This window comes from Protopterus annectens, chromosome 2.part1, assembly GCF_019279795.1.
Source record: "Protopterus annectens isolate FY-2018-M chromosome 2.part1, PAN1.0, whole genome shotgun sequence".
Classification (NCBI taxonomy): Eukaryota; Metazoa; Chordata; order Ceratodontiformes; family Protopteridae; genus Protopterus; species Protopterus annectens.
In genome coordinates this window covers 1,956,613,965-1,956,632,124 of record NC_056729.1, presented here as the reverse complement: position 1 = coordinate 1,956,632,124, position 18,160 = coordinate 1,956,613,965, and the positions used below count along the sequence as shown (strand labels likewise).

At 34.3% G+C, this 18,160-nt stretch overlaps 1 protein-coding gene across 3 annotated transcripts in view; it reads right to left on the bottom strand.

Annotated features, from left to right (window-relative positions):
• Positions 1 to 18,160, bottom strand: part of DST (dystonin) — a 4,096,730-nt gene that overhangs the window by 2,600,838 nt on the left and 1,477,732 nt on the right. The window lies entirely within an intron of this gene.

Sequence of the window (18,160 nt, the reverse complement as noted above, 5' to 3'; positions counted from 1 at the left end):
CATCCATTACCTTCATCTATCCCATATTGGCATTCTGACCTTCTCTCCTTTACAAAAACATATGTAAAGCAAACAATGAGTATTTCTGCTTGTTCTCAGTACTCTGTGAAGTCTTTCCTATCATTAAAGAATAAAACTGATTATTTTCATTTCAATTCTACCCCATTTCTTACAGAAATATGGCTATAAAAATGTTGCTTCACTTTATAACATTTTCTGCCAAATCAGTTTCAACTTCTACCTTAAAACGTCTTATCAACTTTCTGTCCTTCAGGAAGCTTTCATGCATTGTGCTTCATTCATACCCCTACACTGTTCTTTCCAGAACTTGTAGGCTTTCTTTTTAACCTCAACAATCAGTGGCAGATTAACTTTACCTTAGGCACTCTATGGTTTTCAAGTCATACTCCCACAGAAACTCACACTTTTTTGGACCATATATAAATTCTCATTTTCTTTTAGATTCACCTCCCCAATTTAAGACCATATGAATTGCTGTTATAATTTAAGACCATATGAATTGCTGTTATAATTTAAGACCATATGAATTGCTGTTATTAAACTCCACCAATGTCTCTAGTCATCAATTACATACACTAAACTATGTCAACCTCAAAATTGTTATTGTGATAAAAAGTGGCCATAATAAGCTCTTCCTACTTCCTTTATGTAAATGAACACTAGTCCTGCAAAGTTATACTAATGGCTGTTTAACATGAACATGACAGCCAGAGTCAGCCATTCTCATCCACAGACAGTCCCTGTACCCAGCAATTATAGTTCATTTCTTAACTACACACCTCAGACATCTTGTACGGTAAAAAGAAAAAGGTCATTATGGATTGTTTCACACAAATATACAGCAACCCAGGTATTTCAATGCATTTTACACAAATGCACACTAGTCCTAAAAGCCAAACCACTCAATCTGAGCAAATAAGACATTAAGTCAGTTTCAACCTGTGACAGCCACAACTCCATCCAGCAGTTACTGCCACTTTGCTGTGTACATCTCATTTGATTCTGACAAAAAAAATACTACATTTCTACTTCTTTATGCAGGAACCAGGGATAAAGCCAAAAATAATGAAGGACAAAGGTCCAGATCCAGAGACAGATATCTCTTATTTACTTAGTTATTCATTTACTCAACCTTTGTTGGCTGGGTTAATTACACTAGACTAGAAGCTTATAAAAATAACGAAGGAGAACACTAATGTCTGACCGGATTGCACTCTTTATTAATAAAACATTAAGCGCTTTCATCTACTATTCACTGGACTTCATCAGAATTTTGTTCCTGGTGGAGTAGTGGCTGGGAGAATGTCGCAGAATGGAGGACAGTGAATGTGAAACTGAGGCAAATGCTGGTTCACATGTGAGACTGCAGAAACATTTAGAGAAACAGATGAAAGCCACTATGCTACATTCAGAAGCTTTCCTACAGAGTTATTTAATTCAGTGAAGTGGAGAACAGACAGAAAAAAGAAATTATAGTTACAATCCTCCAGTCTGGAAGGTTGTGGGATGATGTACTGGTGGATTTATTGAATGAGAAAGAACCTGAGAACGGAAATGACTTGTCCTGGAGAGAAGGGAGGGAGCCTATCCAAGGGAAGGAGGGAGACAGAGATATTGAGAAAATTACATTTGCAGATGTAGGAAAGAAGAGAAAAAAGGAAAAGTATGAAAACAGAGATGTTGTAGAATCAGAAATTCATTGTACGCATACAGGATAAAAATGAAAAAACATTGGACAAGTATGAGATATGGGACACATTGTACCTTTGTGTACAAAAGCTCAAGAGGTAAGAGCATTTATTTTGATTAAGAAAGAGACTTATTGTGACATTTTTTTTTAAACTGCTATGGGACTACAGTCTTTTTTGTAAAGTTTTGAAAATAAAAGTATACTCCTGGAATAAATGAACTGTTAAGACATTTTTGTGAAACTCAAAAGAAAGCAAATAGTCAGTTTCACAGAGAATGATAAAGAGACCGTTAATGGACATTTAATTAAAGAATTGTTGTCTGTTCAGAAGTGAAAAGTATTGTAAGAGTATTACACAACAGGGGTCTATGGACTGTGGCTTGGGATTGTAATGTTACATTGAAAACAGTAAATGATAAAATTATTCATATTTTATTTTATTTATTTATTTTATTTTACATTTGTTTACCGGGAAAGTCCGACTGGAACGAGGTCCATTTACAGCGGAGGCCCGGGGAGAAAAGCTCCACATCAAATAATATGTACACTGGTAATTTTACAATCAAAAGAATACAATCTTACAATCAATAGAGAATTTACAATGGTTTCTTCCAAGCAAACTTAATTTAAACATAGTAGACCCTGGATGGCAGAAATTGGGAGAGAAAACTCCAGAATTACCAATGCTATCAAAAGACATATCGCAGAAGACATAATAATTTACACATAGTAGGACATGTATGGCAGTGTCTGGCCACTGTATTAAAGAGAAAGTGGGCAGTGAAGAGAGGAATGTAGGAAGAATTGGTGGAGAGCAGGAAAGCATTATGTGATGCAAGTACAGAGCCAGGATTGCAAGAGGTGTGACTTAAGCATAATATTCCCAGCATGATAGATGTACAAAAGAATACAGCTGTTGTTCGATATTGGAGGCAACCAAAAACATGTTATTTTTGTGGAAAAGAGGGTTATTTTGTTGGTAACTATCACAAAAAGAAATGTTATATATGTGGGAGTTATTGTCATGATGCTAGAAAATGTGAAAGTAATAAATCTGAACAAGCAGAATATTTAATGGAAGAAGGTGAGAAGTAATAAAATATAAATGATAATAAAAAGAAAAGGAATTAGAGTTACAAGAAAAAATCAGATTGAATATTTAGCAACATTTTCTGAGGAAGTGCCAGATTTAGAAACAAAAGAAACAAGAAAGGTGAATTAGCATTGGAAAAAAGATATTACTGAAGAGAGAGAGATATTGATTGCAAAGTAATTAAGAAGAACCCTATTGGAAAAAGGGTGAAGGACAGGAAAAGCAAGATACAGGATCTAGTTATAAAAGTTAAAAAAGGAAATGGATAAAGTAATAAATAATTACATTTATATTAATTAGAAGAGAAGCAAATAATCTTAGGATACTATCAATTAATGTGAACAGCATTAAAAGTTTGGTCAGAAGAATAGGTGTTTTGGAATGGTGTAATAAATGTGATATTATAATACTAGAGGCTTAAAAGAAGAAAGATTACAGACAGATAATTTATGGAAAGAGGATATAATTTGGAGTTTGGCAGAAGAGACTTGCTCAGGGGTAGCCATACTATATACAATAGGAATTTCAATACTAGATTATACTCAAGTTAGATGAAGAAGACTAAGTGTTGTAGTTTTTGGATGGAAGAAGAAAGTATGCAGAATTATATAAATATATTTGTATGTATCATATAAGGAATAAGAAAAGTTGCTTAACTTAAAGAGATATTTGATTATAATAGTCAATATGGCCATTATAACTGTAAGAAACTTTAATTTTTGTTTGAGAGATAAAAAGAAAAAGGGCAGAGCTGATAAAAGAATAATAAGAGATTTATGATTCGTGGTAATTTAATATTATGGAATATAAATAGTTATACATATAGGAGGAAAAATAATAAATCAGAGATTTACTATTTTGTAGCTTCTAAAAGTATAAAGATCATTATAGAAGAAGCAGTTCTAGAAGAACTTCTATTATATTCTATTATATTATATTATATTATATTCTATTATAGAAGTTCCAGAAGTTCCAGCCAGAGAGGCGAGATTGCATTGGTTTGGACATGTGCTGAGGAGGGATGCTAAGTATATTGGAAAAAGGATGCTAAGGATGAAGCTGCCAGGTAAGAGGAAAAGAGGAAGGCCTAAGATAAGGTTTATGGATGTGGTGAGAGTGGACATGCAGGTGGCTGGTGTGACAGTGCAAGATGCAGAGGACAGGAAGAAATGGAAACAGATAATCCGCTGTGGTGACCCCTAATGGGAACAAACGAAAGAAAAAGAAGATAGAAGAAGCAGTTCAAACAGGATTTCATGATCATATGTCTATATGGATAGAAACTGAGGAAAATAAACAGCATGTTAAAATTGAAAAGGGAATTAAAATAATTAATGAGACTAACTGGAATGAAAAAGGTAAGGAGAACATACTTCAGTTATGGAAAGAACATTTATCTATGAATAATTGTTACATTAACTGGACAGAATAATTAAAGAATAAAGAATTTAAAGAAAAACATAAATCAGATTATTTACAATGGAAATGTGTATTAAGATAAAAAGAAAAACAGGAAAATAAGGAATTACAAAATAAAACATTAGATAATTTGGAGAGAAATGAAATTGCTTACTATACAAAAGAGGAAAAGATATATAAAAGGAATCAATTAAAATACAGGGATTATTGTATAAGCAAAGATATTTTAAAAGGAAAAAAGAATATGTTTTCCTTATTTGAGTAAAAAGGATACAGAAGAAAGTAATACAAAGAGAGAGAGAGATAAGAAAGGGGTGGTGGTGAAGCAACAAAGTGAAATTATGGAAATTATAGTGCAGTTTGTTAAAAACACTAAGTAAACAAGAGTTAAATAGTGTAAATGAATGGAATGTTAATTTACTGAGGATGAAAATAGAGAATTAAATAAACAGATTCCTATAATGGAATTTGGTATGATAATAAAGAAAGTCAGTGTTGGTTCTGCAGCAGGTTCAGGCAGAATAGATTATTTAATGTATAAGAATTTGGAATTATGGCAAAAATAAATATTTATATTTGTATTAACTGGGCAGTTAAAAGATGGCATCTGCTATACACAAGTATGTAGTTGTAAAATGAAATGTATATGGAAAAAAAGAGAAAAGATGGAAATAATTAATTGGAGGCTAGTTGTACTGAATAATACAGACTATAAAATATTTATGAAAATATTACAAACAAGGTTAGAAAAATATAGATAAACCTGGACTGGGATTTTATTCCATGGCATCTCTCACTTTGATTGATTAGTCTTTTTTGGGTACTTACTTGGGGGGTCCAGTTGCTGCAGGCAGGTAGGTAAGGTACATCCCAAAGGGGCATTGCTCAATTATGAGCCTGATGAGGAATGAGTAAAGAAGAGCGATGCTCCCCCTGATCTAGATGTCCCTCCTTTCATGATAGGGTGGGCTATATAAATGTTTTTCTAACCAGTTGTCTGTTTCTATGAGGCCTAGATTGCAGTCATCTGCGAACTTGGTCAGCCACAGTCCTTCCATGTTGGCCTGTACACCACCTTCCCTCGTCAATGGCCTTGGTGACTGTTTCAAAGAATCCAGTGTCTGTAGGTCCCCAATATCTTTATTTATGAGGTCCATGATGATCCTTTCCATAGCTTTGCAGACCAGCTAGCTCTAGGCTTATGGGTATAGTAGTTTCCATCCATGAGGCACCACCCACCTTGAGGGGGAGGACTGACTGCTGTTGCTGCCTGCCACTCTACACATATCCTGTAGTAAGGGCTGAGATTGACAGTAGTTTTATGTTTGGGCTTAGCTCTTCTTGGAGTTCATGTGAGCATCTGAGATGTCAGCAGACTCTGCTGGGATAGATATGGATGTTGTGGGTTCGGTGTATTTTTTGTCATTTTGGACTAATTCTAGGCATATCTAGGGAATTCCCCCCCTCCAGGTTAACAAAACTAACTAAAAAAAACCTTCCTTAGGATTATGTGTGTGTTTTGTGCAATTTCTCTAAAGCTGGCCTTTTATGAGTGCCCGAGGTTTTTTAGTGAGTTTTGCCAGATGCGATCAGCTTTTTTGCTTTCCTCCTTTCCTTCTATCTAGTAGTACTCCTCATTCTCATTATTGTATAGCTCTGTATTTGGGGTCCACAGACAGGGGACGCCTGCCTTTGGAGGATTGGGTCTAAGGTGTTCATAGAACGCGTTTATAAAGGATTCTGCAGTCTGGGAGGATCACCCCTCAGTTTGAGGAGTGTGAAATTTGCTAGAGAAGTTTTTCACTGTGGTTCCAGTGAGATTAGTTTATGGTCTGATCTGATACAGATAAAGTATTAGGGGACAGTATATATGGTAGTAAAGGAAGAATATGTCACAAAATGTTAATGATTGCTAGGAAAGTAGTAGATGATATACAAAAGAAAGTAAAGAAGAAAAGATATTAATAGGGGACATAAAGCTTTTGATACAATAGATTGTAATATAATATGGACATTTTTGGAAGGTTATAATTTAAGTTAACAGTTACAGAACATAATTAAGTCAGTATATAAGAACAATAAAATGAAAGTTTGGGCAAATGGTTGGCTAAGTGAAGAAATAGAAATGAATAGGGAATTAAAACTAGATGTCCAATGAGTAATATTTTATTTGTGATGGTTATGAATTGTATAGTAAAAAATAAATCAGTGAAGACATGAGGGAGGCAAGGTCTACACTTAGTGAAGGTATTATATTTCCAGTTATTATGTCTTATGCAGATGACATCATCCTCATGAATAAGAAGAACAAAATGATGAAACAAGCAATTTTTTAGGATATGCGATTTGCTGAATAGGAATGTCACTGAAGAGCTGGAAAAGTAAAGGATCTGATTCAAAAGAAGTACTAAAGAGAATTCAATTTGAAATAGAAGCAATATGTGTTTTGGGAATAATATACAGACCTATAAAGGTAGTTAAGGAGGAATGGATTAAATTTTTTACCAGAATTAGCACAGTTTAGTAGTAGATAGAATAGATATAGATTATAATATAGAAAAATACATTTAATAAATTCTAAACTGATGGTAAGAAATGGACTGGTCTATATCACTTCATCAAACTTTTATTGAATAACTAATCATCAAACCCTAATTGTTTAAGTTCCTATTCAGTGAATGACCTAAACATCAAATTTAAATTCAAAGAATTTTTACTTGGCCAACACCATGAACATTAAATATGCTGTTACACTAAACTGTAAATAATAAAGTCCAATAGCACCAGTTTGCCCAGATTTTTGTCTTTGTTTTTGCAGGGAGCAAGCCCCCCTGCAACCCCCACAAATTAAATATACCAACTCTGAGATCGCACTACATTGAGGAAAAGAGTAAACTAAGAAAAATAAATATAGTTTACAAATAAATATCACATTTTTATGTTAATTTAAAGAAAGTTTTCTATATTTACATTTCAGTTTTAATTAATGATACAATTTTACATACAGCTTTTAAACATCTGTGTGCTAATGCTTTACTCAGTGACGTCATATGCAACTTTTTTTCAGGATGGCCAACTAAAACAATTTAATGAGTTTATATTTGATGTTTAGATCATTCACTGAATAGGAACTTCGACAATTAGGATTTAATGATTAGTAAAATAACAATTCAAAATGATATAGACCCGAATAACACATACTGTAAGTGCATGTGTGTGTATATATATATATATATATATATATATATATATATGTGTGTGTGTGTGTGTGTGTGTGTGTCTCATTTTACTGAATCTCATTTCACTGAACTGAACTTAGTATATATAGCACTGTGTGTGTGTGTGTGTGTGTGTCTACTTTGAAGGTTTCTGCTGGCAATTGAATCTCATAGTCATTAGACCAGAATTTCATTTGCGACCCCAAACTGACCACTATAGTGCGAAAATCCAAATTACTATATAGTTGAAAAGCCCCCTACATTTGGGGGAGGTGTGGAGCATAGCCCCCACCTTGTTTTACATTGTATTTTACCAAAAAGTTAAAAACAATACAATTTAAACAATAGACATGCATAGTTACAACACCAGTGACTAACTCTCTCCGAAAGACAATACATACTCAAAATAAGTGGGGGGGGCTACTCCCCCCACACAACCCAATGTGGAGGGCTCTGCCCCCCACACCCCCCTAACTATATATACTACCTCCAGGATCACACTACAGTGGGGAAAAGGCATATACCTTTTACTTTCCTTGCAGTACGCTACACAGTGCCATATATACTAACTGCAGTTCAGTGAAATGAGATTCAGTAAAATGAGTTTTCAGTTATTTGTGTTTTCAGTGATGTGGTTGGGATGAAATGCAATTCAGTGAAATGAGATTCAATGAAACAAAGGAGACACAGACACACACACACACACACACACACACACATATATATATATATATATATGTATATATATATATATATATATAAAAAGACATGCATCTGGAGCGTTTCTCCCAGGTCCTCTGCTGAAAATTGGCTTTGTTCCAAGTTGGACTTTCCCGGTAAATAAATGTCAAAAAAATTATATAAATATATATATATATATATATATATATATATATATATATATATATACATATATATAATATATATATATATCCAATGTCAAGAGGTATTGAAAAATTTATTAAATTAATATTTAGATTTATTTGCGGTTCTACAGTAAACCTATTAAGAACAGGAGTGTTATGTATGGATACGGATGATGGGGGATTAGGTTTATTGAACACTACAGTTTATGGAGCATCTTAAAATTTATATAGGGTATTAAAATGGATAAATGGAAATGAAAATGACTGCATAACAGAACTGTTTAAGTCAAAATATAACAGAAAATGGAATTTAATAGGACTGGATAAGAGAGAAAGAGAATGGAAAATGAGGTAATAAACAGTTATAATGACAAAATAAGGCTGTGGAAATTAAATACAGAAAATGTTAAAGATAACATGAGATTATGTTAATCTATTGAAGCATTTGACAGTACAGAGAATTAAAGCCATAAAGCAAAGAAATGCATGCTGTATGAAAAATCAGGAATGTCAGGATTTTTATGGAGATTACAAATTAATAGATTGCCAGTAAAAGGAAATATGTCTTGCAAAAACAGATAAAAGAATATGCCTTTTTGGCAATGAATTAGAGACTACAGAACATGTCTTTCTGACAAGTAAAAGAGTTTAAAATTATGGGAAAAGTTAAGAGAAAAGAAAATCTTGAACAAGTTTCAAGAATATAAACAAATGGACATGGATATGCTTCAATATAGCTTTTATTAAGGTTTAAATAACGACTATGTTAAAAGATTAGATAAAAATGTTTTGTAATATTTGGATTATTTGGAATGAAAGACTAAATGAGATTATGTTTAATGATAACTGGGTCATTCCAAATATATTAAGGAAAATTAAGTGGTGGTTATGGTAAGAGGAGTGGGGGTCTATAAGCATATAATATGAGAATTTTGTAGGAATGCGTGTAACACTTTTCTGTAAATATGTAAATATATTAATTTGTATATATTTGTAAATAATGTGGGTAATTACAATAATACATAATACATATCCCTACTCTTTTCAATAGGTTTCATAGGATCTTATATTCACCCGCGCTACCAACAACTCAAGCTGATGGGACTCCAGTTCAGTATCACCCTTATACTGCATTGCAATACCAGTCAGATGGTTAGCTAAGCATACAACCAGAGTGTAAGTTAGTTTCATCCACAAACACCCTCACCACACCCAGCAGTTATAGCTATTTTGTTGTGTTTACTTCACCTGACTGTTACAAAACACAATACCTCTCAACGACATAATACAAGAATCAGGGACAAACCAATATTTAATGAAGACCAAAGGCCCAGATCATGGACATATTTCACATATTTCAAAAATAGGAGAAAAAAGACACAATAGCGGCTACAGCTTCCAGTGTAGAAAACTTTACTATGTACACAAAACACAAGCGCTTTCACAGGATTCGCTTCCTCAGGTGTAATAAAAGCACATTAAAAACACACCCTTTAAATACACTCTAAAATCACATAATCACATCAAAATACAAAAATATACACTAGACCCCTTAGGAGATAAAGCTTAATGAATATATGTGTATATTTTTGTATTTTTATTTGTCATATATTATATGAGATATATTTATATTTTTTTGCATTATTTACTTTATTTTATTTTCTATAGTATGTTTATATGTGGTTTCTTTAAAGTTTAGGCCTTGCTTAATTGGAGGGTCTCATGAGATTTTAGATCAAAGTCATGGACATTCTGTGAAATCAAGAACAATTTTAACTTTGTTTCCCACAAATGGTTGTCAGAAAGAAAGAATATAATGAACATACTGAAAGACACATCAGTCCTGTATTAGCAGAGTCTAAACTGAACAAACAGCAAGAGAGAGAGTTGCTTTCATCCACAGCCAGCCCCCTCCCATTAATTACTGACTACAATTCCCAGTGACTTGCCATACCAAAAATATGAAGCAATGATGGGGACATTCTTTAAAATCAGTGAGAGTTTCAGTTTTGTTTCACACAAACAGTAGCAAGAAAATAATCATATGAATTTCATACATATACTAGTCTTGTAAAGCCAGACTTTAAAATGAGCAAATAACATGAGGGTAAGTTGTTTTCAGCTACAGCAAAACCACACCCTTATTTAGTTGTAGCAATCTTTAATGAGCAAACCACACATTTTATGAGGCACAGACCAAAACATGAGGCAAATCATGGACAGTCTGTGGATAATTTTAACTTTGTTTCACATAAGCAGATTATATTGTCTCATGTACTTAATACAAATACACACTACTCCAGAAAATTCAGATTTTAAAATGAGCAAGTGACAAGAGGGTGGGCTGTCTTCATCCACAGCTAGCCAACCCCCTAGTGACAGCAACCCTCAATGATTTGTCAGAAAAAGACAGATTTTATGAGGCACACAGCAGAACATAAGGCAATCAGAGACAATCTGTGAAATTAGGAACGGTTTCCACTTTATTTCATATGCAGAGAGCAGACATCAAATAAATATTCCAATGTAGTTCAAACAAAAGAAAGAACCAAACTTTAAAATGAGCAATGAACAATAGCTTTCATCCAAAGCCATCCTGCAACCAGCCTTAATTAGTTATTGCAATTCTCAATGAGCTAAGTGCCTGGCAGGATAAAACAAAAAATACTTAACTCACCTTTTAGTGACCCACTGCTGCACTTTCCAACAAGCAGACTGCTTATTCTGAAACTCCCAGCTATGCTTTTGAGTTTTTGTGGGCTACCTGCTCATTGCCGTTCCAATGAATCATGGGAAGGCAATGAACAGAAAGTTTTGGAGCTTTGCAGTGGGACTACAAAGGACTATTTTTATTTTAAGTAAAGAAATATTTATTTTACTTACAACCAAATAAAAAAGCACCCAAAGGTGAATAACATCATTAGTCATTGTTATTCGGGCATAAATGGTAGGCACTAAAAGTATACAGAGGTAAATACCTGTCTGTCTTTAAATATTTTAACTAAAAAATGGACATTTCCTTAACAATTAACGTGTGTATAAAAAAGAAAGAAAAAAAAATGATTAACACTTGTAGCTAACTTAAACGAATAAGCAATGCTAAGTATTACAGAACTTTTTTTTAATAAAATTATTTTGTTGGCTATGGTCCCACATAGATGTTTGGTCCTGGATGGCCATTCAGATCATCCCTACTATAATTCACCACTGCTAACAACTACTCTCAGTTTGATATTTGGGACACACAAGTACAAAGTTAGGCATGTATAGCAAAAAGCATATCCATTTGGGATAACACCTCAGCAATATTCACCACTTGTCCCCACCAAAATGGTCTATGACCAACTAGGTGAGTGAACACACTAGTCATTGCCTAGTAAAATCGGTCAAAGAAAATATTAAAAATAATTTCATTTTTAAAGTAGAATAATCTTTTGGTGTCAGTGTATCTGCAGAATGTTAGCAGAAGTACAGTTTGACATAATAACTAAGCAAAATGTTATTTCCACCATTCTGTGCTAACTATTTCAAGATAAACATACTGTCCTGAAAATGAATTAAACAGAGTGCTCTAAATGAACACATGGTGCCGGCCAGACAGCAGCATGTTTTTATTTACTACGATCAAAGGCTTACAGGTCCAAGACCCCATGTGATTTAGACATAACTTGGCATGTTTAGAACAATGTTACTACTGTCCTCCTTGTCTCATTCACCTTTCCTCTCCAAAGTGAAGTATACCAGCACCTCTCCTTCTCTAAAATAACTCAGGCTTCCTAGCTTATATATTGTATGACTAGATATTTTGCAGGTACAGGGCTTAGCATTGACTGTACACATTCAGAACACTTCAACTTTGTATCCCATTGTGGATATCACATATCAATATGAGTTCTTCTGTTACTTACGTACCTCAAAACTAATTGGGGGGGTGGAGCCTGAATGGCTAACTGAAAGCAGCAGTATTTTAGAGCTCCATATAACTAGTTAAGACAGGAAAAATATTCTTTTTTTTTTCTTCAAAGTATAAAATCTTATAGTTAAAGGTATAATTTACATAGTTAGAAAGTTTGGTGAAGTTTTGCCAATAATTTCCTGTCAAAAAGCTTGGAGATATATTCACTTGTTAAAATGAGCAACTCAAGGAATTCTCACCAGGATGCTGCCTTAAAGAAGGAACTATAACAGATGGCATCTACTCTGCAGGAGTTGTCTTTGAAGATGGATGATTTTAAAGAGAACCTAGAAAATCTTAAAACAAGCAGTCAAAAACAGGCTGACACCCTCAAGGAAATGCTATAACAACACCAGACAAGGATAACAGGAATAGAGGTTTCTCTAAATGACTTAGAAAACAGACTTAAGGAAGAGGAAACACAGAAAAAACTGCTTCTTAAACAAAACACTTGGTTGGTTAATAAAGTAGATGACTTGGAAAATAGGGAGAGGAGAAATAACATCAGGACTTTCGGATTACCTGAAAACACAGAAGGTGAGGATATTATTTCCTTTTTATCAAGCTGGATCCCTGACTTTTTAAATTTAAAAGAAGGACTTCCCTTTGGCATTGCGAGGGCACACAGAGCTCTTGGGGAAACCTGCCACTAATTCAAACTCTCCTCCTAGGTCAAAAATTATCAAATTTCTTTCATACTTGGACAAGGAACTAATTTTAAGATCTGCTTGGAGGAAGGCACCTCTAAAATATAAACAGAGCCTGATAAGATTTTTTTTTTTCAAAACAGGTTTATTGTTTTAACATATAAGAGAAATATCATAACAATTTTATACAAGTAATTAAAAATAGGTATTATTATAATATTCAACAAAACAACTAAAGTATTTACAAAGACATCCACTACAATCAGATCAATTAATTAAACTAAAATACCATGCTATTGAAATTAAAATTTTTTTAACAAATTTTGTAAATTATCCCATACAATAAAATAAGATGTTTTTCTATTTGTTCTAGTCCTAATTGTGTTTATTTCCATATGGCACACTATATTCATAACATTTTTAAATTCATTGAACGAAGGAGGTGTATCTGAAATCCAATTTCTAGTTATTATTTTAGTAGCCACTGCTAGAATAGACCATAACAAGGGAAGCTTAACCTTTTTAACACTTTGAGGTACAGGTGTGTTGAATAATATAAGAGATTTAGAAATAATGAAATTATCTGTAAAAAGAGCCTGCAAAAATTCATTAATTGACTTCCAGTATTCTTTCAATTTTATACAGTCATAAAACATATAAGCCCAGTCAGCATTAATTTCTACATTACATCTCTTACATAGATTATCTTTATTATTTATTTTATTCATCATCAAAGGTGTATAAAAAGATCTATGTAAACATTTCCATGTATAAAGCCTCCAGACAATGGAAGACGTAGTTCTATAAGCAGATTCCAATATATATTGTTTATCTTGTTGATTTGGTGGGTCCCCATTAATAGAAGTGAAATAATTCCAGTATGAATCTACACTGTAAAAGTTTCTTGTCTGATAACTTTATGTATGTATGAAAGTTTACCTTTATCAGAAACTTTATGTTGTAAATTTAATATCAAGTAATCAATCAGTGTTGGAATAGATTCTTTAACAGTTATAGACATTAAATCTATTTTATTAATGAGATGTTGTCTAAAGGTCTGAACCTCTAACCAGCAAGTTTCTCTTAGATCAAATTCCTGTTTTAAGAAATCTAGATTTTTAACTTTATTATCAGATATCAACTGATACCAGTACTTTAGATCATTATCTATAGCTAAATGAGTTCCTTCAGATGTAGATGACAAAAGCATACCCTGAGTATACATTATAGGAAATACAATAAAATTCTATTCCCTATACTTAGGGTGGAGCCTGATAAGATTTGATAACGACTATTCATCTAGAATAATGGAACAAAGGAAAAAAGTGTGGCCAATGATAATGTTTCTGAAACAAAATAACATCAAGGCACAACTTGCATATCCAGCTAAGATAAGAATACTGTATGCCAACAAGATGAGGACTTTTATTGACTTAGAGGAAGCCTCTTCATTTATTAAAACTAATAATGTGATTACTTTACCAGAAGATATGGATTGGATGTCACCTTCTCTCAACAGAACAAAAGAAACAAATGTCTGGACAGATGTCAAAAAGAAGCAAAAGACTGATACTGTTACAGCCAAATCTCTCAAAGCATCTACTATGATATGAATTGTTTTAACATTACTTTAAAGGTCCTTACTGCTTGGAATTTTAAAACAAAGGTAACTAACTACTGGAATCTTTATCTATATTATTTGAAAATAGATGATACAAGAGTTTTCACATTACCTCAGGTATGTAAAACAGGGTACTTTTCTTTCACAGAAGGAGGGTTATATAGCACATAAAATATTTATACTGTAAATCAACATACATAGTATATGTGTATTTTCTCTTAATTTTCTCTTTTCTTTCTCTCGCTTCTCTCTTTTCTCATTATTATTTCAATTGCATCTTGTCTCCCTTTCTAAATTCTCTCCTGTTTACTATACTAATATAGTCTGTATAGATTTAATAACTCACTATCTATACATAGATAAATAATAGTCTAAAATAATCTAGTTTTAAGGTAGACTAATTGGAATAGTGAACTTAATTCATTGTTAATACAATAGTTATTCAATTAATGATAGCCACTGTTATGAAGCCATGGTGGTGAAGCGGTAGCGTTGTCGCCTCACAGCAAGAGGTTCTCCCATTCGATTCTCGGCTGGAGTGCCTTCTGTGTGGAGTCTGCATGTCCTCCCCGCAGTTGAGTGGCATTCAAAAGACATGCGTAAATGTGCGTGCCTTCGTTGAAGGTTGGGCGTCGGGCTGGCACCTCAGCACTGCAAAAATCTACTGCCAATCATTAGCGGACCGGAGTTCTGCAGTGGCAACCCCTAACCGGGAAAAGCCGAAAGAAGAAGAAGAATGATAGTCACTGTTATGCTTATTGGGATTGGGGACATGTTCGTGATTAACTCTGAAATGTTCCATTCATGTACATATGCCCTTTGAATTATTTCCTTTTAGTATTCACAAATATATAAAAAAAAGGAGGGAAAAATGTACTGTTGGTTAAGAGAAGTGAAGCTTTCTTCACATTCTATTTGCATTGCCATAGCAACAGTAAACAACTGCTTCAGTTTCTAAGGACACTGTGAAACTGCGAAGTGCTTTAACCTCACAGATAACAAACAATAAGAAAAAGTAATGTTGTTTAGTTATTAAAATGAAAAACAACCTAAGCAAGGTAAAATAAATAGATAGTAGGACTATTTGTAATATTTTATGATTTATCCTCATAGGATTACATATTCTTGGAAACACAACTGAAATGTTCCCAAACTACATGTGCACTTAAATGTAGCTGCTTGATTAAAATGGGCATGCCTTTGTTGAAGTTTGGACGTTCAGCTGGCACTTCGGCAGCAGTAAAAAATCTACTGCCAATCATTAGCGGACCAGAGTTCTGCTGTGGCAACCCCTAACCAGGAAAAGCCGAAAGAAGAACAACAACACAGTTTAACATGCTGATTTCACAAGCTGTCTGCACTGTAAAAGTTACATTTTATATGTTACTTGAAATTGTCAGTCTCTAGTGCACATGAAAAGATACATATTTATTTATTTTATTTCATTTTATTTTACATTTGTTAACTGGGGGTGTCTGACTGAGCTGAAAAGGCCCTTTTTCAGCAGAGGCCCAGGGAGAAAAGCTCCACAAAGAAAAATTACAGATACATTTAGTTATTTAGACATGATCAGTATACACATAAATTACAAAAGACATGTTTTTACAGTGCTATGCGGCACATCAACAGTTACAGTGGAGTGAACAAACAAAAAAATATTAATTTAAAAATAAAGGTAATTAATAGATTTGTGGTGTACAGCTGAAATTTGGAACATAGGTAGAATACATACATAGTACACAGGTACAGTACATACATTGTAGATTAGCCAGTGTTTGTGAGTAAGATTGAAAACTATTATCAAGTACTCTAGGTTTGTATGTGTACCTTATTCGCTTTCACTAGCCTGGGGAGCAATCATGGCACTGCCAACCTTGCTTGAGATGTTGCCTGATGAGGTCTTTAAAGAAGGCTTTGGATGATGTGTTTTGAATGCTAGTGGGGACAGAGTTCCAGTTTTTAGCCACTGAACTACTATACAGCGCATCTCCAAAGCTATTGTAGCTGTTGGTGACTTCTAGTAGTAGCTTGCTTGATGATCTAAGAGGCCTTTTGGCTGAGCGATGTTGTACTAGGTTTTTGAGGGCAGGACACTCATTGGGGAGGTAAAAGAATGACAGAGGCAGAGCTGATTGTAGGTTAGGAGGTTGGGCAGTTCAAGTCAGTGGAGCTGTCTCAAAGCAGTACAGTGATGAGTTCTACATGAGCAATTTGAAGCAAAGCGGGCAATTCTGTTATAGCAGGCTTCCATTTTGCTTAGTTCAGTTTTGTTGAGATTAGTCAGGATGGGAGATGCATAGAGTAGGGTGGATAAAAGTTGGGAGCGAGCAATGGCTGATCTTGTGTTGTTGGTAAGAAATGGTTTGATACGGTAGAGTGATCCCAGTTTGGCATGTACTTTTTTAATAGTTAAGTTGAGATGACTATCAAATTTTAGGTGGGAGTCTATGCTTATTCCCAATAGCTTAACCTGTGCTACTGGAGCGATTGGAGTAGCATTTGTGGAGTAGATAGTGAATTGACTGTTACCAGTGATTTTGTTAAAACTGGTTATAATCATAAGCTGAGTTTTCTTTGGATTGAGGATAAGTTGGGCTTTGCTAAGGTAGTTTTCAACGTCAGAGAATGCTAGTTGAGTTGTTTGCAGGAGGGTGGGAATGTTTTCTGCAGCACAGATTAAGGTAGTGTCATCTGCATACTGAATGATAGATGCATGCTATGTGGAGGTATGGAGGTCATTTGTGAAGACTGTGAATAGTAGTGGTCCTAAGATAGAACCCTGTGGGACTCCTATAGTTATGGGCAGCTGAGGAGAGAGAGAATTTTTCCATTTCACAGGCTTGGTACCTGTCAGTTAAGTAGCTCTGGAACCAGGTAAGAGTGGAATTTGATAGGTGATATTGGTTTAGTTTGTTTAGCAGGATTTGGTGTGAGACTGTGTCAAATGCTTTGGACATATCAAAAAAAAAGAGTTGACACCTGTAGGCCTTCATTTTTGAGACAGTTTACTGTGTCTGTGAAGCAGAGGAGGGCTGTAGTGGTATTATGGGCAGGTCTGAAACCATGCTGAGTAGGTGACAGGATATTTCTGTCTAGGAGATAGTTTAGCATTTGGGTATGGAAGCATTTTTCTAAGATTTTGGACAGGGGGGAGAGTAATGGGTCTGTAGTTATTAAGTTTAGTGGAGGTCCCGCCTTTATGTATGGGTGTAACATAGGATATTTTCCAGAGTTTGGGCACATAGTTTTCAACAATTGATCTGTTTATGAGAGTGGAGACTGGGATAACAATAGCATCTGCTGTAAGTTTCAAGAAATAGCTGGGGAGTAGGTTGGCTGCTGTTGATGAGGTTTTTAGTTTGGAGAGCATGCTTTTGATTGAAGTGGTGGAAACTGTTTTGAGGGTAAAGCTTGTATTAGTGTTATTTGTGTTGGGGGGAGATAGTGAGGAAGGAACTGTCCTGTGATACTAAGGATAGAATTGAGTTCACAAAGTGGGAGTTGAATTGTGTTTCGATGGGAACTTTAGTGTCAGGGGTGGTTGGTTTGGGGTAGCCTTTTGGGTGGATTTTAGTAGCTGGTTTACATTTTTCCAAAATTTTGGGGGGTTGTGTTGGTATTTAGTTTGTA